This window comes from Phyllobates terribilis, unplaced genomic scaffold (assembly GCF_046119375.1).
Source record: "Phyllobates terribilis strain yellow unplaced genomic scaffold, ASM4611937v1 Scaffold_650__1_contigs__length_881393, whole genome shotgun sequence".
NCBI lineage: Eukaryota > Metazoa > Chordata > Amphibia > Anura > Dendrobatidae > Phyllobates > Phyllobates terribilis.
The window spans coordinates 486,713-508,199 of NW_027363410.1; the positions used below are offsets into that span (position 1 = coordinate 486,713).

At 44.7% G+C, this 21,487-nt stretch overlaps 15 non-coding genes across 15 annotated transcripts; all 15 read right to left on the reverse strand.

Annotated features, from left to right (window-relative positions):
• Positions 1-982: 982 nt before the first annotated feature.
• On the reverse strand, positions 983-1,173 carry LOC141235185 (U2 spliceosomal RNA). The gene has a single exon (XR_012301039.1). It is a non-coding gene; the product is annotated as a U2 spliceosomal RNA (small nuclear RNA).
• Positions 1,174-2,288: 1,115 nt separating this feature from the next.
• On the reverse strand, positions 2,289-2,479 carry LOC141235001 (U2 spliceosomal RNA). Its single transcript, XR_012300860.1, has one exon. It is a non-coding gene; the product is annotated as a U2 spliceosomal RNA (small nuclear RNA).
• A 1,115-nt stretch (positions 2,480-3,594) lies between these two features.
• LOC141235002 (U2 spliceosomal RNA) lies at positions 3,595-3,785 on the reverse strand. Its single transcript, XR_012300861.1, has one exon. It is a non-coding gene; the product is annotated as a U2 spliceosomal RNA (small nuclear RNA).
• A 1,115-nt stretch (positions 3,786-4,900) lies between these two features.
• Positions 4,901-5,091, reverse strand: LOC141235183 (U2 spliceosomal RNA). Its single transcript, XR_012301037.1, has one exon. It is a non-coding gene; the product is annotated as a U2 spliceosomal RNA (small nuclear RNA).
• A 1,115-nt stretch (positions 5,092-6,206) lies between these two features.
• Positions 6,207-6,397, reverse strand: LOC141235003 (U2 spliceosomal RNA). Its single transcript, XR_012300862.1, has one exon. It is a non-coding gene; the product is annotated as a U2 spliceosomal RNA (small nuclear RNA).
• Positions 6,398-7,512: 1,115 nt separating this feature from the next.
• LOC141235004 (U2 spliceosomal RNA) lies at positions 7,513-7,703 on the reverse strand. The gene has a single exon (XR_012300863.1). It is a non-coding gene; the product is annotated as a U2 spliceosomal RNA (small nuclear RNA).
• Positions 7,704-8,818: 1,115 nt separating this feature from the next.
• On the reverse strand, positions 8,819-9,003 carry LOC141235335 (U2 spliceosomal RNA). Its single transcript, XR_012301178.1, has one exon. It is a non-coding gene; the product is annotated as a U2 spliceosomal RNA (small nuclear RNA).
• Positions 9,004-11,448: 2,445 nt separating this feature from the next.
• LOC141235082 (U2 spliceosomal RNA) lies at positions 11,449-11,639 on the reverse strand. Its single transcript, XR_012300938.1, has one exon. It is a non-coding gene; the product is annotated as a U2 spliceosomal RNA (small nuclear RNA).
• A 1,116-nt stretch (positions 11,640-12,755) lies between these two features.
• LOC141235005 (U2 spliceosomal RNA) lies at positions 12,756-12,946 on the reverse strand. Its single transcript, XR_012300864.1, has one exon. It is a non-coding gene; the product is annotated as a U2 spliceosomal RNA (small nuclear RNA).
• A 1,108-nt stretch (positions 12,947-14,054) lies between these two features.
• Positions 14,055-14,245, reverse strand: LOC141235006 (U2 spliceosomal RNA). Its single transcript, XR_012300865.1, has one exon. It is a non-coding gene; the product is annotated as a U2 spliceosomal RNA (small nuclear RNA).
• A 1,115-nt stretch (positions 14,246-15,360) lies between these two features.
• LOC141235008 (U2 spliceosomal RNA) lies at positions 15,361-15,551 on the reverse strand. Its single transcript, XR_012300867.1, has one exon. It is a non-coding gene; the product is annotated as a U2 spliceosomal RNA (small nuclear RNA).
• A 1,115-nt stretch (positions 15,552-16,666) lies between these two features.
• LOC141235009 (U2 spliceosomal RNA) lies at positions 16,667-16,857 on the reverse strand. Its single transcript, XR_012300868.1, has one exon. It is a non-coding gene; the product is annotated as a U2 spliceosomal RNA (small nuclear RNA).
• A 1,115-nt stretch (positions 16,858-17,972) lies between these two features.
• Positions 17,973-18,163, reverse strand: LOC141235010 (U2 spliceosomal RNA). Its single transcript, XR_012300869.1, has one exon. It is a non-coding gene; the product is annotated as a U2 spliceosomal RNA (small nuclear RNA).
• Positions 18,164-19,278: 1,115 nt separating this feature from the next.
• LOC141235011 (U2 spliceosomal RNA) lies at positions 19,279-19,469 on the reverse strand. The gene has a single exon (XR_012300870.1). It is a non-coding gene; the product is annotated as a U2 spliceosomal RNA (small nuclear RNA).
• Positions 19,470-20,584: 1,115 nt separating this feature from the next.
• LOC141235247 (U2 spliceosomal RNA) lies at positions 20,585-20,775 on the reverse strand. The gene has a single exon (XR_012301099.1). It is a non-coding gene; the product is annotated as a U2 spliceosomal RNA (small nuclear RNA).
• Positions 20,776-21,487: the final 712 nt, after the last annotated feature.

The window sequence follows — 21,487 nt, forward strand, 5'->3', positions numbered from 1 at the left end:
CTTGCTGCTGCTGCAATCCACGCGTTTTAGATCTGCATAACTCCACCTCTTTAAACACAGCACCTTCACCCCCTGCTGTTCCCACCCGCCTCAACACCGTTGGAAGGGAGGAGAACCAATTAAGGCGGGGGGTGGGGTGGAACGAGCAGCTGTCTACCCTTAGCAGGAGGGCTCCTGATTACATACCTCTCCTGCTGCTGCTGCTGCTGGCTGTCCAGCAGCAGACTGAAGGTGGCTGCTGCTGTGCACAGGTATATAAAGGCTCAGAGCCTATTATGACACGCGCAGCCAGCGTTCCATTGCCACATTCCATCTACTGCAGGCAGGATACCTGGCTGGCTGAATGTCTCTGAGAAGCTCACAGAGACCGCCATAAGCAACAGTTTAACAGAATGCCACAGACTAATCAACCAAACTTTTTGGGTTGGGTTCTCTTTTATAGTCTGCAGGCATTAAATGAAAGAAGTCAGTGTTCCAGCAGAAGGAGACAACGTTTCAGAAAAGGCATTGTAGCAAACCAAAAAAGAAATTTTAAGCGCAGCAGAGTAACCAGCGCACATACCTGTTAGCTCAGGTGAGTTTAAAAGGCTGCTGTTGATAACAAGGGCATTTGCTAAATAGATGGTGTGTGTGCAACAATATACTGAAAGGTCAATTATATTGTGCAGCTTATCTCACCACCTGTAGTTATTTAGGTGAAAGCTCCAAAATGCTTGCCTAATATGTCTGTTTATCCAAAAGGAAGTAAAAAGGGAGAGCTAGAAAGATAGCATTGCATCACATTACATGGCAATGCAATGCACAGTTGCTGAAGTTGAACCAAAATGAGCTTGTAATCTGGCTTCTGCAACTTTGAACATGAAAAATCCAATGAGGAGAAGAAAAGCAAAGCCAAAGAGTCCATCCCAAAATCCGACAAACAAGCAAAATGAACAAAAAACATTGAATTCAATTCTTTCTGATTTTAGAAACTGCATTAAAGAAGGGGTGCACCGGTCCTGGAGATACTGCAATACCAGGTCAATGCGTGGAGTGGACAGAGCAAGCTCTTTTTCCATCTCCCTGTTCTAAAAATCCATTTAATATATGGTCCCCAGATAGGGGACCTATCAGATATTAAACTGATAAGAACAGATACTACACTTGATCTTAGCCAAAAGGCCGAGAAGCGATAACCAGAATTGGTTTCAAACTACGGAGCCACCCAAGGATCCTGAAAAGTCCATTTGTGGAGATGAGCTCCTGGACTCCCGTTAAGAAGACATGTTGTCAACCTCTAGATCCCTTACATGCCTGCACTTTTCGGCTTGCTGCTGCTGCAATCCACGCGTTTTAGATCTGCATAACTCCACCTCTTTAAACACAGCACCTTCACCCCCTGCTGTTCCCACCCGCCTCAACACCGTTGGAAGGGAGGAGAACCAATTAAGGCGGGGGGTGGGGTGGAACGAGCAGCTGTCTACCCTTAGCAGGAGGGCTCCTGATTACATACCTCTCCTGCTGCTGCTGCTGCTGGCTGTCCAGCAGCAGACTGAAGGTGGCTACTGCTGTGCACAGGTATATAAAGGCTCAGAGCCTATTATGACACGCGCAGCCAGCGTTCCATTGCCACATTCCATCTACTGCAGGCAGGATACCTGGCTGGCTGAATGTCGCTGAGAAGCTCACAGAGACCGCCATAAGCAACAGTTTAACAGAATGCCACAGACTAATCAACCAAACTTTTTGGGTTGGGTTCTCTTTTATAGTCTGCAGGCATTAAATGAAAGAAGTCAGTGTTCCAGCAGAAGGAGACAACGTTTCAGAAAAGGCATTGTAGCAAACCAAAAAAGAAATTTTAAGCGCAGCAGAGTAACCAGCGCACATACCTGTTAGCTCAGGTGAGTTTAAAAGGCTGCTGTTGATAACAAGGGCATTTGCTAAATAGATGGTGTGTGTGCAACAATATACTGAAAGGTCAATTATATTGTGCAGCTTATCTCACCACCTGTAGTTATTTAGGTGAAAGCTCCAAAATGCTTGCCTAATATGTCTGTTTATCCAAAAGGAAGTAAAAAGGGAGAGCTAGAAAGATAGCATTGCATCACATTACATGGCAATGCAATGCACAGTTGCTGAAGTTGAACCAAAATGAGCTTGTAATCTGGCTTCTGCAACTTTGAACATGAAAAATCCAATGAGGAGAAGAAAAGCAAAGCCAAAGAGTCCATCCCAAAATCCGACAAACAAGCAAAATGAACAAAAAACATTGAATTCAATTCTTTCTGATTTTAGAAACTGCATTAAAGAAGGGGTGCACCGGTCCTGGAGATACTGCAATACCAGGTCAATGCGTGGAGTGGACAGAGCAAGCTCTTTTTCCATCTCCCTGTTCTAAAAATCCATTTAATATATGGTCCCCAGATAGGGGACGTATCAGATATTAAACTGATAAGAACAGATACTACACTTGATCTTAGCCAAAAGGCCGAGAAGCGATAACCAGAATTGGTTTCAAACTACGGAGCCACCCAAGGATCCTGAAAAGTCCATTTGTGGAGATGAGCTCCTGGACTCCCGTTAAGAAGACATGTTGTCAACCTCTAGATCCCTTACATGCCTGCACTTTTCGGCTTGCTGCTGCTGCAATCCACGCGTTTTAGATCTGCATAACTCCACCTCTTTAAACACAGCACCTTCACCCCCTGCTGTTCCCACCCGCCTCAACACCGTTGGAAGGGAGGAGAACCAATTAAGGCGGGGGGTGGGGTGGAACGAGCAGCTGTCTACCCTTAGCAGGAGGGCTCCTGATTACATACCTCTCCTGCTGCTGCTGCTGCTGGCTGTCCAGCAGCAGACTGAAGGTGGCTGCTGCTGTGCACAGGTATATAAAGGCTCAGAGCCTATTATGACACGCGCAGCCAGCGTTCCATTGCCACATTCCATCTACTGCAGGCAGGATACCTGGCTGGCTGAATGTCGCTGAGAAGCTCACAGAGACCGCCATAAGCAACAGTTTAACAGAATGCCACAGACTAATCAACCAAACTTTTTGGGTTGGGTTCTCTTTTATAGTCTGCAGGCATTAAATGAAAGAAGTCAGTGTTCCAGCAGAAGGAGACAACGTTTCAGAAAAGGCATTGTAGCAAACCAAAAAAGAAATTTTAAGCGCAACAGAGTAACCAGCGCACATACCTGTTAGCTCAGGTGAGTTTAAAAGGCTGCTGTTGATAACAAGGGCATTTGCTAAATAGATGGTGTGTGTGCAACAATATACTGAAAGGTCAATTATATTGTGCAGCTTATCTCACCACCTGTAGTTATTTAGGTGAAAGCTCCAAAAAGCTTGCCTAATATGTCTGTTTATCCAAAAGGAAGTAAAAAGGGAGAGCTAGAAAGATAGCATTGCATCACATTACATGGCAATGCAATGCACAGTTGCTGAAGTTGAACCAAAATGAGCTTGTAATCTGGCTTCTGCAACTTTGAACATGAAAAATCCAATGAGGAGAAGAAAAGCAAAGCCAAAGAGTCCATCCCAAAATCCGACAAACAAGCAAAATGAACAAAAAACATTGAATTCAATTCTTTCTGATTTTAGAAACTGCATTAAAGAAGGGGTGCACCGGTCCTGGAGATACTGCAATACCAGGTCAATGCGTGGAGTGGACAGAGCAAGCTCTTTTTCCATCTCCCTGTTCTAAAAATCCATTTAATATATGGTCCCCAGATAGGGGACGTATCAGATATTAAACTGATAAGAACAGATACTACACTTGATCTTAGCCAAAAGGCCGAGAAGCGATAACCAGAATTGGTTTCAAACTACGGAGCCACCCAAGGATCCTGAAAAGTCCATTTGTGGAGATGAGCTCCTGGACTCCCGTTAAGAAGACATGTTGTCAACCTCTAGATCCCTTACATGCCTGCACTTTTCGGCTTGCTGCTGCTGCAATCCACGCGTTTTAGATCTGCATAACTCCACCTCTTTAAACACAGCACCTTCACCCCCTGCTGTTCCCACCCGCCTCAACACCGTTGGAAGGGAGGAGAACCAATTAAGGCGGGGGGTGGGGTGGAACGAGCAGCTGTCTACCCTTAGCAGGAGGGCTCCTGATTACATACCTCTCCTGCTGCTGCTGCTGCTGGCTGTCCAGCAGCAGACTGAAGGTGGCTGCTGCTGTGCACAGGTATATAAAGGCTCAGAGCCTATTATGACACGCGCAGCCAGCGTTCTATTGCCACATTCCATCTACTGCAGGCAGGATACCTGGCTGGCTGAATGTCGCTGAGAAGCTCACAGAGACCGCCATAAGCAACAGTTTAACAGAATGCCACAGACTAATCAACCAAACTTTTTGGGTTGGGTTCTCTTTTATAGTCTGCAGGCATTAAATGAAAGAAGTCAGTGTTCCAGCAGAAGGAGACAACGTTTCAGAAAAGGCATTGTAGCAAACCAAAAAAGAAATTTTAAGCGCAGCAGAGTAACCAGCGCACATACCTGTTAGCTCAGGTGAGTTTAAAAGGCTGCTGTTGATAACAAGGGCATTTGCTAAATAGATGGTGTGTGTGCAACAATATACTGAAAGGTCAATTATATTGTGCAGCTTATCTCACCACCTGTAGTTATTTAGGTGAAAGCTCCAAAATGCTTGCCTAATATGTCTGTTTATCCAAAAGGAAGTAAAAAGGGAGAGCTAGAAAGATAGCATTGCATCACATTACATGGCAATGCAATGCACAGTTGCTGAAGTTGAACCAAAATGAGCTTGTAATCTGGCTTCTGCAACTTTGAACATGAAAAATCCAATGAGGAGAAGAAAAGCAAAGCCAAAGAGTCCATCCCAAAATCCGACAAACAAGCAAAATGAACAAAAAACATTGAATTCAATTCTTTCTGATTTTAGAAACTGCATTAAAGAAGGGGTGCACCGGTCCTGGAGATACTGCAATACCAGGTCAATGCGTGGAGTGGACAGAGCAAGCTCTTTTTCCATCTCCCTGTTCTAAAAATCCATTTAATATATGGTCCCCAGATAGGGGACGTATCAGATATTAAACTGATAAGAACAGATACTACACTTGATCTTAGCCAAAAGGCTGAGAAGCGATAACCAGAATTGGTTTCAAACTACGGAGCCACCCAAGGATCCTGAAAAGTCCATTTGTGGAGATGAGCTCCTGGACTCCCGTTAAGAAGACATGTTGTCAACCTCTAGATCCCTTACATGCCTGCACTTTTCGGCTTGCTGCTGCTGCAATCCACGCGTTTTAGATCTGCATAACTCCACCTCTTTAAACACAGCACCTTCACCCCCTGCTGTTCCCACCCGCCTCAACACCGTTGGAAGGGAGGAGAACCAATTAAGGCGGGGGGTGGGGTGGAACGAGCAGCTGTCTACCCTTAGCAGGAGGGCTCCTGATTACATACCTCTCCTGCTGCTGCTGCTGCTGGCTGTCCAGCAGCAGACTGAAGGTGGCTGCTGCTGTGCACAGGTATATAAAGGCTCAGAGCCTATTATGACACGCGCAGCCAGCGTTCCATTGCCACATTCCATCTACTGCAGGCAGGATACCTGGCTGGCTGAATGTCGCTGAGAAGCTCACAGAGACCGCCATAAGCAACAGTTTAACAGAATGCCACAGACTAATCAACCAAACTTTTTGGGTTGGGTTCTCTTTTATAGTCTGCAGGCATTAAATGAAAGAAGTCAGTGTTCCAGCAGAAGGAGACAACGTTTCAGAAAAGGCATTGTAGCAAACCAAAAAAGAAATTTTAAGCGCAGCAGAGTAACCAGCGCACATACCTGTTAGCTCAGGTGAGTTTAAAAGGCTGCTGTTGATAACAAGGGCATTTGCTAAATAGATGGTGTGTGTGCAACAATATACTGAAAGGTCAATTATATTGTGCAGCTTATCTCACCACCTGTAGTTATTTAGGTGAAAGCTCCAAAATGCTTGCCTAATATGTCTGTTTATCCAAAAGGAAGTAAAAAGGGAGAGCTAGAAAGATAGCATTGCATCACATTACATGGCAATGCAATGCACAGTTGCTGAAGTTGAACCAAAATGAGCTTGTAATCTGGCTTCTGCAACTTTGAACATGAAAAATCCAATGAGGAGAAGAAAAGCAAAGCCAAAGAGTCCATCCCAAAATCCGACAAACAAGCAAAATGAACAAAAAACATTGAATTCAATTCTTTCTGATTTTAGAAACTGCATTAAAGAAGGGGTGCACCGGTCCTGGAGATACTGCAATACCAGGTCAATGCGTGGAGTGGACAGAGCAAGCTCTTTTTCCATCTCCCTGTTCTAAAAATCCATTTAATATATGGTCCCCAGATAGGGGACGTATCAGATATTAAACTGATAAGAACAGATACTACACTTGATCTTAGCCAAAAGGCCGAGAAGCGATAACCAGAATTGGTTTCAAACTACGGAGCCACCCAAGGATCCTGAAAAGTCCATTTGTGGAGATGAGCTCCTGGACTCCCGTTAAGAAGACATGTTGTCAACCTCTAGATCCCTTACATGCCTGCACTTTTCGGCTTGCTGCTGCTGCAATCCACGCGTTTTAGATCTGCATAACTCCACCTCTTTAAACACAGCACCTTCACCCCCTGCTGTTCCCACCCGCCTCAACATCGTTGGAAGGGAGGAGAACCAATTAAGGCGGGGGGTGGGGTGGAACGAGCAGCTGTCTACCCTTAGCAGGAGGGCTCCTGATTACATACCTCTCCTGCTGCTGCTGCTGCTGGCTGTCCAGCAGCAGACTGAAGGTGGCTGCTGCTGTGCACAGGTATATAAAGGCTCAGAGCCTATTATGACACGCGCAGCCAGCGTTCCATTGCCACATTCCATCTACTGCAGGCAGGATACCTGGCTGGCTGAATGTCGCTGAGAAGCTCACAGAGACCGCCATAAGCAACAGTTTAACAGAATGCCACAGACTAATCAACCAAACTTTTTGGGTTGGGTTCTCTTTTATAGTCTGCAGGCATTAAATGAAAGAAGTCAGTGTTCCAGCAGAAGGAGACAACGTTTCAGAAAAGGCATTGTAGCAAACCAAAAAAGAAATTTTAAGCGCAGCAGAGTAACCAGCGCACATACCTGTTAGCTCAGGTGAGTTTAAAAGGCTGCTGTTGATAACAAGGGCATTTGCTAAATAGATGGTGTGTGTGCAACAATATACTGAAAGGTCAATTATATTGTGCAGCTTATCTCACCACCTGTAGTTATTTAGGTGAAAGCTCCAAAATGCTTGCCTAATATGTCTGTTTATCCAAAAGGAAGTAAAAAGGGAGAGCTAGAAAGATAGCATTGCATCACATTACATGGCAATGCAATGCACAGTTGCTGAAGTTGAACCAAAATGAGCTTGTAATCTGGCTTCTGCAACTTTGAACATGAAAAATCCAATGAGGAGAAGAAAAGCAAAGCCAAAGAGTCCATCCCAAAATCCGACAAACAAGCAAAATGAACAAAAAACATTGAATTCAATTCTTTCTGATTTTAGAAACTGCATTAAAGAAGGGGTGCACCGGTCCTGGAGATACTGCAATACCAGGTCAATGCGTGGAGTGGACAGAGCAAGCTCTTTTTCCATCTCCCTGTTCTAAAAATCCATTTAATATATGGTCCCCAGATAGGGGACGTATCAGATATTAAACTGATAAGAACAGATACTACACTTGATCTTAGCCAAAAGGCCGAGAAGCGATAACCAGAATTGGTTTCAAACTACGGAGCCACCCAAGGATCCTGAAAAGTCCATTTGTGGAGATGAGCTCCTGGACTCCCGTTAAGAAGACATGTTGTCAACCTCTAGATCCCTTACATGCCTGCACTTTTCGGCTTGCTGCTGCTGCAATCCACGCGTTTTAGATCTGCATAACTCCACCTCTTTAAACACAGCACCTTCACCCCCTGCTGTTCCCACCCGCCTCAACACCGTTGGAAGCGAGGAGAACCAATTAAGGCGGGGGGTGGGGTGGAACGAGCAGCTGTCTACCCTTAGCAGGAGGGCTCCTGATTACATACCTCTCCTGCTGCTGCTGCTGCTGGCTGTCCAGCAGCAGACTGAAGGTGGCTGCTGCTGTGCACAGGTATATAAAGGCTCAGAGCCTATTATGACACGCGCAGCCAGCGTTCCATTGCCACATTCCATCTACTGCAGGCAGGATACCTGGCTGGCTGAATGTCGCTGAGAAGCTCACAGAGACCGCCATAAGCAACAGTTTAACAGAATGCCACAGACTAATCAACCAAACTTTTTGGGTTGGGTTCTCTTTTATAGTCTGCAGGCATTAAATGAAAGAAGTCAGTGTTCCAGCAGAAGGAGACAACGTTTCAGAAAAGGCATTGTAGCAAACCAAAAAAGAAATTTTAAGCGCAGCAGAGTAACCAGCGCACATACCTGTTAGCTCAGGTGAGTTTAAAAGGCTGCTGTTGATAACAAGGGCATTTGCTAAATAGATGGTGTGTGTGCAACAATATACTGAAAGGTCAATTATATTGTGCAGCTTATCTCACCACCTGTAGTTATTTAGGTGAAAGCTCCAAAATGCTTGCCTAATATGTCTGTTTATCCAAAAGGAAGTAAAAAGGGAGAGCTAGAAAGATAGCATTGCATCACATTACATGGCAATGCAATGCACAGTTGCTGAAGTTGAACCAAAATGAGCTTGTAATCTGGCTTCTGCAACTTTGAACATGAAAAATCCAATGAGGAGAAGAAAAGCAAAGCCAAAGAGTCCATCCCAAAATCCGACAAACAAGCAAAATGAACAAAAAACATTGAATTCAATTCTTTCTGATTTTAGAAACTGCATTAAAGAAGGGGTGCACCGGTCCTGGAGATACTGCAATACCAGGTCAATGCGTGGAGTGGACAGAGCAAGCTCTTTTTCCATCTCCCTGTTCTAAAAATCCATTTAATATATGGTCCCCAGATATGGGACGTATCAGATATTAAACTGATAAGAACAGATTTTTTTTTTTTTCCAAACACTCAGAAATTAAGTTTTATAATCTTAAATCGTATATCACCAAACTCAAGATTTTAGTTCCATCATCGTGTTTAGATATTATATTTATATTTTTTCATTTGAATTAATATATATAAAGTTAAACATAACAATTCCTTTGCAGTTTCAACAGTTTCCAAACAAATCACCACTGACATTACTTCACCCGGTTTCCCAAACTAAATATCCCCTTTTTCTCTTTTACTTTCCTCCCAACAAAACCCCTTAACTTCTTTTCTTCCTCCTCATGCTCTAACCGCATCTGTTCCCTATCATACTCTTCCTCATCATCTCTGAAAGTCACCACCTTCTCCAACACTTTACCCTTTTCCTCTTTTACTTCTTTCTTTTCACCAGATACTTTCCTTGATCCACAATTTTCCTGTACCGTTACCTTTTTCTTCAATTTCACCTTTAAACTTTCAACTTCTTTTCCCTGCTTATTCTCCTCTATAATTATGGCATCAACTTCCTTCTTCATTTTATCACCAATATCTTCCTTTTGTCCTCCAAAGTTCTTTTCAAAAGTTCCTTTGCTGCTTTCCATGTAACAATACCCAGAACTCCCGTTTACCATAATCCTCCCATTATGCAAATTTTCTTCTCCTGTTGTCCACACCAAAAAACGTCTCTTTCCGTTCCAAATACCAACTTTGTTCCTGTATAATTTCTGAAACTTTACCATCTTACATTTAGATTCCAAAAAAACCATTATCTCCTCTATTTCCACAAACGGATTGTCCATGTAAATTATCACACTCTTCGGTTTCCCCATGAATGATGCACTTACTCCAATTTTCCCAGAATCCTCTTCACTCCAGCCTTTGAAAAAATGAATGCACTTTTCCTCAGAAACTAGAGTCACATCACAAACTTTACCTTGCTTTATTTCTTGCATACAGTAGATATCCTTCTCCAAAACTTCATATTTCCTCAAAATTTCCAGAATCCATTTTTCTTCCAAAAAAGTTTCTTCCGTCTCCCGTTTCACAAAAAAACGTAAGCATCTCTTCTTTTTCCAAAACTCCATCTCAACGATCCATTTTCCTTCCGTTTTTTCCTTTTAATCCTCCAAATGTTGCCACCACAGCTATGTGTGGCGACAGTTGCCCCCCACAGCTATGTGTGGTGACAAGGTGATCGCCTCTCGTTGCCCAGGGACTAATCCGACTCCCTAATAGCAGCAGGGGGGTTTAGCTCCACCGATAAGTGTAGCGATCCCCCCAGGCCAAGGAGCCGGGTACCCCAAGCGCCTCCCAGCCAAGACCAAGGCAGAAACCGCTAGATCACTGCACTTGATCTTAGCCAAAAGGCCGAGAAGCGATAACCAGAATTGGTTTCAAACTACGGAGCCACCCAAGGATCCTGAAAAGTCCATTTGTGGAGATGAGCTCCTGGACTCCCGTTAAGAAGACATGTTGTCAACCTCTAGATCCCTTACATGCCTGCACTTTTCGGCTTGCTGCTGCTGCAATCCACGCGTTTTAGATCTGCATAACTCCACCTCTTTAAACACAGCACCTTCACCCCCTGCTGTTCCCACCCGCCTCAACACCGTTGGAAGGGAGGAGAACCAATTAAGGCGGGGGGTGGGGTGGAACGAGCAGCTGTCTACCCTTAGCAGGAGGGCTCCTGATTACATACCTCTCCTGCTGCTGCTGCTGCTGGCTGTCCAGCAGCAGACTGAAGGTGGCTGCTGCTGTGCACAGGTATATAAAGGCTCAGAGCCTATTATGACACGCGCAGCCAGCGTTCCATTGCCACATTCCATCTACTGCAGGCAGGATACCTGGCTGGCTGAATGTCGCTGAGAAGCTCACAGAGACCGCCATAAGCAACAGTTTAACAGAATGCCACAGACTAATCAACCAAACTTTTTGGGTTGGGTTCTCTTTTATAGTCTGCAGGCATTAAATGAAAGAAGTCAGTGTTCCAGCAGAAGGAGACAACGTTTCAGAAAAGGCATTGTAGCAAACCAAAAAAGAAATTTTAAGCGCAGCAGAGTAACCAGCGCACATACCTGTTAGCTCAGGTGAGTTTAAAAGGCTGCTGTTGATAACAAGGGCATTTGCTAAATAGATGGTGTGTGTGCAACAATATACTGAAAGGTCAATTATATTGTGCAGCTTATCTCACCACCTGTAGTTATTTAGGTGAAAGCTCCAAAATGCTTGCCTAATATGTCTGTTTATCCAAAAGGAAGTAAAAAGGGAGAGCTAGAAAGATAGCATTGCATCACATTACATGGCAATGCAATGCACAGTTGCTGAAGTTGAACCAAAATGAGCTTGTAATCTGGCTTCTGCAACTTTGAACATGAAAAATCCAATGAGGAGAAGAAAAGCAAAGCCAAAGAGTCCATCCCAAAATCCGACAAACAAGCAAAATGAACAAAAAACATTGAATTCAATTCTTTCTGATTTTAGAAACTGCATTAAAGAAGGGGTGCACCGGTCCTGGAGATACTGCAATACCAGGTCAATGCGTGGAGTGGACAGAGCAAGCTCTTTTTCCATCTCCCTGTTCTAAAAATCCATTTAATATATGGTCCCCTGATAGGGGACGTATCAGATATTAAACTGATAAGAACAGATACTACACTTGATCTTAGCCAAAAGGCCGAGAAGCGATAACCAGAATTGGTTTCAAACTACGGAGCCACCCAAGGATCCTGAAAAGTCCATTTGTGGAGATGAGCTCCTGGACTCCCGTTAAGAAGACATGTTGTCAACCTCTAGATCCCTTACATGCCTGCACTTTTCGGCTTGCTGCTGCTGCAATCCACGCGTTTTAGATCTGCATAACTCCACCTCTTTAAACACAGCACCTTCACCCCCTGCTGTTCCCACCCGCCTCAACACCGTTGGAAGGGAGGAGAACCAATTAAGGCGGGGGGGTGGGGTGGAACGAGCAGCTGTCTACCCTTAGCAGGAGGGCTCCTGATTACATACCTCTCCTGCTGCTGCTGCTGCTGGCTGTCCAGCAGCAGACTGAAGGTGGCTGCTGCTGTGCACAGGTATATAAAGGCTCAGAGCCTATTATGACACGCGCAGCCAGCGTTCCATTGCCACATTCCATCTACTGCAGGCAGGATACCTGGCTGGCTGAATGTCGCTGAGAAGCTCACAGAGACCGCCATAAGCAACAGTTTAACAGAATGCCACAGACTAATCAACCAAACTTTTTGGGTTGGGTTCTCTTTTATAGTCTGCAGGCATTAAATGAAAGAAGTCAGTGTTCCAGCAGAAGGAGACAACGTTTCAGAAAAGGCATTGTAGCAAACCAAAAAAGAAATTTTAAGCGCAGCAGAGTAACCAGCGCACATACCTGTTAGCTCAGGTGAGTTTAAAAGGCTGCTGTTGATAACAAGGGCATTTGCTAAATAGATGGTGTGTGTGCAACAATATACTGAAAGGTCAATTATATTGTGCAGCTTATCTCACCACCTGTAGTTATTTAGGTGAAAGCTCCAAAATGCTTGCCTAATATGTCTGTTTATCCAAAAGGAAGTAAAAAGGGAGAGCTAGAAAGATAGCATTGCATCACATTACATGGCAATGCAATGCACAGTTGCTGAAGTTGAACCAAAATGAGCTTGTAATCTGGCTTCTGCAACTTTGAACATGAAAAATCCAATGAGGAGAAGAAAAGCAAAGCCAAAGAGTCCATCCCAAAATCCGACAAACAAGCAAAATGAACAAAAAACATTGAATTCAATTCTTTCTGATTTTAGAAACTGCATTAAAGAAGGGGTGCACCGGTCCTGGAGATACTGCAATACCAGGTCAATGCGTGGAGTGGACAGAGCAAGCTCTTTTTCCATCTCCCTGTTCTAAAAATCCATTTAATATATGGTCCCCAGATAGGGGACGTATCAGATATTAAACTGATAAGAACAGATACTACACTTGATCTTAGCCAAAAGGCCGAGAAGCGATAACCAGAATTGGTTTCAAACTACGGAGCCACCCAAGGATCCTGAAAAGTCCATTTGTGGAGATGAGCTCCTGGACTCCCGTTAAGAAGACATGTTGTCAACCTCTAGATCCCTTACATGCCTGCACTTTTCGGCTTGCTGCTGCTGCAATCCACGCGTTTTAGATCTGCATAACTCCACCTCTTTAAACACAGCACCTTCACCCCCTGCTGTTCCCACCCGCCTCAACACCGTTGGAAGGGAGGAGAACCAATTAAGGCGGGGGGTGGGGTGGAACGAGCAGCTGTCTACCCTTAGCAGGAGGGCTCCTGATTACATACCTCTCCTGCTGCTGCTGGCTGTCCAGCAGCAGACTGAAGGTGGCTGCTGCTGTGCACAGGTATATAAAGGCTCAGAGCCTATTATGACACGCGCAGCCAGCGTTCCATTGCCACATTCCATCTACTGCAGGCAGGATACCTGGCTGGCTGAATGTCGCTGAGAAGCTCACAGAGACCGCCATAAGCAACAGTTTAACAGAATGCCACAGACTAATCAACCAAACTTTTTGGGTTGGGTTCTCTTTTATAGTCTGCAGGCATTAAATGAAAGAAGTCAGTGTTCCAGCAGAAGGAGACAACGTTTCAGAAAAGGCATTGTAGCAAACCAAAAAAGAAATTTTAAGCGCAGCAGAGTAACCAGCGCACATACCTGTTAGCTCAGGTGAGTTTAAAAGGCTGCTGTTGATAACAAGGGCATTTGCTAAATAGATGGTGTGTGTGCAACAATATACTGAAAGGTCAATTATATTGTGCAGCTTATCTCACCACCTGTAGTTATTTAGGTGAAAGCTCCAAAATGCTTGCCTAATATGTCTGTTTATCCAAAAGGAAGTAAAAAGGGAGAGCTAGAAAGATAGCATTGCATCACATTACATGGCAATGCAATGCACAGTTGCTGAAGTTGAACCAAAATGAGCTTGTAATCTGGCTTCTGCAACTTTGAACATGAAAAATCCAATGAGGAGAAGAAAAGCAAACCAAAGAGTCCATCCCAAAATCCGACAAACAAGCAAAATGAACAAAAAACATTGAATTCAATTCTTTCTGATTTTAGAAACTGCATTAAAGAAGGGGTGCACCGGTCCTGGAGATACTGCAATACCAGGTCAATGCGTGGAGTGGACAGAGCAAGCTCTTTTTCCATCTCCCTGTTCTAAAAATCCATTTAATATATGGTCCCCAGATAGGGGACGTATCAGATATTAAACTGATAAGAACAGATACTACACTTGATCTTAGCCAAAAGGCCGAGAAGCGATAACCAGAATTGGTTTCAAACTACGGAGCCACCCAAGGATCCTGAAAAGTCCATTTGTGGAGATGAGCTCCTGGACTCCCGTTAAGAAGACATGTTGTCAACCTCTAGATCCCTTACATGCCTGCACTTTTCGGCTTGCTGCTGCTGCAATCCACGCGTTTTAGATCTGCATAACTCCACCTCTTTAAACACAGCACCTTCACCCCCTGCTGTTCCCACCCGCCTCAACACCGTTGGAAGGGAGGAGAACCAATTAAGGCGGGGGGTGGGGTGGAACGAGCAGCTGTCTACCCTTAGCAGGAGGGCTCCTGATTACATACCTCTCCTGCTGCTGCTGCTGCTGGCTGTCCAGCAGCAGACTGAAGGTGGCTGCTGCTGTGCACAGGTATATAAAGGCTCAGAGCCTATTATGACACGCGCAGCCAGCGTTCCATTGCCACATTCCATCTACTGCAGGCAGGATACCTGGCTGGCTGAATGTCGCTGAGAAGCTCACAGAGACCGCCATAAGCAACAGTTTAACAGAATGCCACAGACTAATCAACCAAACTTTTTGGGTTGGGTTCTCTTTTATAGTCTGCAGGCATTAAATGAAAGAAGTCAGTGTTCCAGCAGAAGGAGACAACGTTTCAGAAAAGGCATTGTAGCAAACCAAAAAAGAAATTTTAAGCGCAGCAGAGTAACCAGCGCACATACCTGTTAGCTCAGGTGAGTTTAAAAGGCTGCTGTTGATAACAAGGGCATTTGCTAAATAGATGGTGTGTGTGCAACAATATACTGAAAGGTCAATTATATTGTGCAGCTTATCTCACCACCTGTAGTTATTTAGGTGAAAGCTCCAAAATGCTTGCCTAATATGTCTGTTTATCCAAAAGGAAGTAAAAAGGGAGAGCTAGAAAGATAGCATTGCATCACATTACATGGCAATGCAATGCACAGTTGCTGAAGTTGAACCAAAATGAGCTTGTAATCTGGCTTCTGCAACTTTGAACATGAAAAATCCAATGAGGAGAAGAAAAGCAAAGCCAAAGAGTCCATCCCAAAATCCGACAAACAAGCAAAATGAACAAAAAACATTGAATTCAATTCTTTCTGATTTTAGAAACTGCATTAAAGAAGGGGTGCACCGGTCCTGGAGATACTGCAATACCAGGTCAATGCGTGGAGTGGACAGAGCAAGCTCTTTTTCCATCTCCCTGTTCTAAAAATCCATTTAATATATGGTCCCCAGATAGGGGACGTATCAGATATTAAACTGATAAGAACAGATACTACACTTGATCTTAGCCAAAAGGCCGAGAAGCGATAACCAGAATTGGTTTCAAACTACGGAGCCACCCAAGGATCCTGAAAAGTCCATTTGTGGAGATGAGCTCCTGGACTCCCGTTAAGAAGACATGTTGTCAACCTCTAGATCCCTTACATGCCTGCACTTTTCGGCTTGCTGCTGCTGCAATCCACGCGTTTTAGATCTGCATAACTCCACCTCTTTAAACACAGCACCTTCACCCCCTGCTGTTCCCACCCGCCTCAACACCGTTGGAAGGGAGGAGAACCAATTAAGGCGGGGGGTGGGGTGGAACGAGCAGCTGTCTACCCTTAGCAGGAGGGCTCCTGATTACATACCTCTCCTGCTGCTGCTGCTGCTGGCTGTCCAGCAGCAGACTGAAGGTGGCTGCTGCTGTGCACAGGTATATAAAGGCTCAGAGCCTATTATGACACGCGCAGCCAGCGTTCCATTGCCACATTCCATCTACTGCAGGCAGGATACCTGGCTGGCTGAATGTCGCTGAGAAGCTCACAGAGACCGCCATAAGCAACAGTTTAACAGAATGCCACAGACTAATCAACCAAACTTTTTGGGTTGGGTTCTCTTTTATAGTCTGCAGGCATTAAATGAAAGAAGTCAGTGTTCCAGCAGAAGGAGACAACGTTTCAGAAAAGGCATTGTAGCAAACCAAAAAAGAAATTTTAAGCGCAGCAGAGTAACCAGCGCACATACCTGTTAGCTCAGGTGAGTTTAAAAGGCTGCTGTTGATAACAAGGGCATTTGCTAAATAGATGGTGTGTGTGCAACAATATACTGAAAGGTCAATTATATTGTGCAGCTTATCTCACCACCTGTAGTTATTTAGGTGAAAGCTCCAAAATGCTTGCCTAATATGTCTGTTTATCCAAAAGGAAGTAAAAAGGGAGAGCTAGAAAGATAGCATTGCATTACATTACATGGCAATGCAATGCACAGTTGCTGAAGTTGAACCAAAATGAGCTTGTAATCTGGCTTCTGCAACTTTGAACATGAAAAATCCAATGAGGAGAAGAAAAGCAAAGCCAAAGAGTCCATCCCAAAATCCGACAAACAAGCAAAATGAACAAAAAACATTGAATTCAATTCTTTCTGATTTTAGAAACTGCATTAAAGAAGGGGTGCACCGGTCCTGGAGATACTGCAATACCAGGTCAATGCGTGGAGTGGACAGAGCAAGCTCTTTTTCCATCTCCCTGTTCTAAAAATCCATTTAATATATGGTCCCCAGATAGGGGACGTATCAGATATTAAACTGATAAGAACAGATACTACACTTGATCTTAGCCAAAAGGCCGAGAAGCGATAACCAGAATTGGTTTCAAACTACGGAGCCACCCAAGGATCCTGAAAAGTCCATTTGTGGAGATGAGCTCCTGGACTCCCGTTAAGAAGACATGTTGTCAACCTCTAGATCCCTTACATGCCTGCACTTTTCGGCTTGCTGCTGCTGCAATCCACGCGTTTTAGATCTGCATAACTCCACCTCTTTAAACACAGCACCTTCACCCCCTGCTGTTCCCACCCGCCTCAACACCGTTGGAAGGGAGGAGAACCAATTAAGGCGGGGGGTGGGGTGGAACGAGCAGCTGTCTACCCTTAGCAGGAGGGCTCCTGATTACATACCTCTCCTGCTGCTGCTGCTGCTGGCTGTCCAGCAGCAGACTGAAGGTGGCTGCTGCTGTGCACAGGTATATAAAGGCTCAGAGCCTATTATGACACGCGCAGCCAGCGTTCCATTGCCACATTCCATCTACTGCAGGCAGGATACCTGGCTGGCTGAATGTCGCTGAGAAGCTCACAGAGACCGCCATAAGCAACAGTTTAACAGAATGCCACAGACTAATCAACCAAACTTTTTGGGTTGGGTTCTCTTTTATAGTCTGCAGGCATTAAATGAAAGAAGTCAGTGTTCCAGCAGAAGGAGACAACGTTTCAGAAAAGGCATTGTAGCAAACCAAAAAAGAAATTTTAAGCGCAGCAGAGTAACCAGCGCACATACCTGTTAGCTCAGGTGAGTTTAAAAGGCTGCTGTTGATAACAAGGGCATTTGCTAAATAGATGGTGTGTGTGCAACAATATACTGAAAGGTCAATTATATTGTGCAGCTTATCTCACCACCTGTAGTTATTTAGGTGAAAGCTCCAAAATGCTTGCCTAATATGTCTGTTTATCCAAAAGGAAGTAAAAAGGGAGAGCTAGAAAGATAGCATTGCATCACATTACATGGCAATGCAATGCACAGTTGATGAAGTTGAACCAAAATGAGCTTGTAATCTGGCTTCTGCAACTTTGAACATGAAAAATCCAATGAGGAGAAGAAAAGCAAAGCCAAAGAGTCCATCCCAAAATCCGACAAACAAGCAAAATGAACAAAAAACATTGAATTCAATTCTTTCTGATTTTAGAAACTGCATTAAAGAAGGGGTGCACCGGTCCTGGAGATACTGCAATACCAGGTCAATGCGTGGAGTGGACAGAGCAAGCTCTTTTTCCATCTCCCTGTTCTAAAAATCCATTTAATATATGGTCCCCAGATAGGGGACGTATCAGATATTAAACTGATAAGAACAGATACTACACTTGATCTTAGCCAAAAGGCCGAGAAGCGATAACCAGAATTGGTTTCAAACTACGGAGCCACCCAAGGATCCTGAAAAGTCCATTTGTGGAGATGAGCTCCTGGACTCCCGTTAAGAACACATGTTGTCAACCTCTAGATCCCTTACATGCCTGCACTTTTCGGCTTGCTGCTGCTGCAATCCACGCGTTTTAGATCTGCATAACTCCACCTCTTTAAACACAGCACCTTCACCCCCTGCTGTTCCCACCCGCCTCAACACCGTTGGAAGGGAGGAGAACCAATTAAGGCGGGGGGTGGGGTGGAACGAGCAGCTGTCTACCCTTAGCAGGAGGGCTCCTGATTACATACCTCTCCTGCTGCTGCTGCTGCTGGCTGTCCAGCAGCAGACTGAAGGTGGCTGCTGCTGTGCACAGGTATATAAAGGCTCAGAGCCTATTATGACACGCGCAGCCAGCGTTCCATTGCCACATTCCATCTACTGCAGGCAGGATACCTGGCTGGCTGAATGTCGCTGAGAAGCTCACAGAGACCGCCATAAGCAACAGTTTAACAGAATGCCACAGACTAATCAACCAAACTTTTTGGGTTGGGTTCTCTTTTATAGTCTGCAGGCATTAAATGAAAGAAGTCAGTGTTCCAGCAGAAGGAGACAACGTTTCAGAAAAGGCATTGTAGCAAACCAAAAAAGAAATTTTAAGCGCAGCAGAGTAACCAGCGCATATACCTGTTAGCTCAGGTGAGTTTAAAAGGCTGCTGTTGATAACAAGGGCATTTGCTAAATAGATGGTGTGTGTGCAACAATATACTGAAAGGTCAATTATATTGTGCAGCTTATCTCACCACCTGTAGTTATTTAGGTGAAAGCTCCAAAATGCTTGCCTAATATGTCTGTTTATCCAAAAGGAAGTAAAAAGGGAGAGCTAGAAAGATAGCATTGCATCACATTACATGGCAATGCAATGCACAGTTGCTGAAGTTGAACCAAAATGAGCTTGTAATCTGGCTTCTGCAACTTTGAACATGAAAAATCCAATGAGGAGAAGAAAAGCAAAGCCAAAGAGTCCATCCCAAAATCCGACAAACAAGCAAAATGAACAAAAAACATTGAATTCAATTCTTTCTGATTTTAGAAACTGCATTAAAGAAGGGGTGCACCGGTCCTGGAGATACTGCAATACCAGGTCAATGCGTGGAGTGGACAGAGCAAGCTCTTTTTCCATCTCCCTGTTCTAAAAATCCATTTAATATATGGTCCCCAGATAGGGGACGTATCAGATATTAAACTGATAAGAACAGATACTACACTTGATCTTAGCCAAAAGGCCGAGAAGCGATAACCAGAATTGGTTTCAAACTACGGAGCCACCCAAGGATCCTGAAAAGTCCATTTGTGGAGATGAGCTCCTGGACTCCCGTTAAGAAGACATGTTGTCAACCTCTAGATCCCTTACATGCCTGCACTTTTCGGCTTGCTGCTGCTGCAATCCACGCGTTTTAGATCTGCATAACTCCACCTCTTTAAACACAGCACCTTCACCCCCTGCTGTTCCCACCCGCCTCAACACCGTTGGAAGGGAGGAGAACCAATTAAGGCGGGGGGTGGGGTGGAACGAGCAGCTGTCTACCCTTAGCAGGAGGGCTCCTGATTACATACCTCTCCTGCTGCTGCTGCTGCTGGCTGTCCAGCAGCAGACTGAAGGTGGCTGCTGCTGTGCACAGGTATATAAAGGCTCAGAGCCTATTATGACACGCGCAGCCAGCGTTCCATTGCCACATTCCATCTACTGCAGGCAGGATACCTGGCTGGCTGAATGTCGCTGAGAAGCTCACAGAGACCGCCATAAGCAACAGTTTAACAGAATGCCACAGACTAATCAACCAAACTTTTTGGGTTGGGTTCTCTTTTTTAGTCTGCAGGCATTAAATGAAAGAAGTCAGTGTTCCAGCAGAAGGAGACAACGTTTCAGAAAAGGCATTGTAGCAAACCAAAAAAGAAATTTTAAGCGCAGCAGAGTAACCAGCGCACATACCTGTTAGCTCAGGTGAGTTTAAAAGGCTGCTGTTGATAACAAGGGCATTTGCTAAATAGATGGTGTGTGTGCAACAATATACTGAAAGGTCAATTATATTGTGCAGCTTATCTCACCACCTGTAGTTATTTAGGTGAAAGCTCCAAAATGCTTGCCTAATATGTCTGTTTATCCAAAAGGAAGTAAAAAGGGAGAGCTAGAAAGATAGCATTGCATCACATTACATGGCAATGCAATGCACAGTTGCTGAAGTTGAACCAAAATGAGCTTGTAATCTGGCTTCTGCAACTTTGAACATGAAAAATCCAATGAGGAGAAGAAAAGCAAAGCCAAAGAGTCCATCCCAAAATCCGACAAACAAGCAAAATGAACAAAAAACATTGAATTCAATTCTTTCTGATTTTAGAAACTGCATTAAAGAAGGGGTGCACCGGTCCTGGAGATACTGCAATACCAGGTCAATGCGTGGAGTGGACAGAGCAAGCTCTTTTTCCATCTCCCTGTTCTAAAAATCCATTTAATATATGGTCTCCAGATAGGGGACGTATCAGATATTAAACTGATAAGAACAGATACTACACTTGATCTTAGCCAAAAGGCCGAGAAGCGATAACCAGAATTGGTTTCAAACTACGGAGCCACCCAAGGATCCTGAAAAGTCCATTTGTGGAGATGAGCTCCTGGACTCCCGTTAAGAAGACATGTTGTCAACCTCTAGATCCCTTACATGCCTGCACTTTTCGGCTTGCTGCTGCTGCAATCCACGCGTTTTAGATCTGCATAACTCCACCTCTTTAAACACAGCACCTTCACCCCCTGCTGTTCCCACCCGCCTCAACACCGTTGGAAGGGAGGAGAACCAATTAAGGCGGGGGGTGGGGTGGAACGAGCAGCTGTCTACCCTTAGCAGGAGGGCTCCTGATTACATACCTCTCCTGCTGCTGCTGCTGCTGGCTGTCCAGCAGCAGACTGAAGGTGGCTGCTGCTGTGCACAGGTATATAAAGGCTCAGAGCCTATTATGACACGCGCAGCCAGCGTTCCATTGCCACATTCCATCTACTGCAGGCAGGATACCTGGCTAGCTGAATGTCGCTGAGAAGCTCACAGAGACCGCCATAAGCAACAGTTTAACAGAATGCCACAGACTAATCAACCAAACTTTTTGGGTTGGGTTCTCTTTTATAGTCTGCAGGCATTAAATGAAAGAAGTCAGTGTTCCAGCAGAAGGAGACAACGTTTCAGAAAAGGCATTGTAGCAAACCAAAAAAGAAATTTTAAGCGCAGCAGAGTAACCAGCGCACATACCTGTTAGCTCAGGTGAG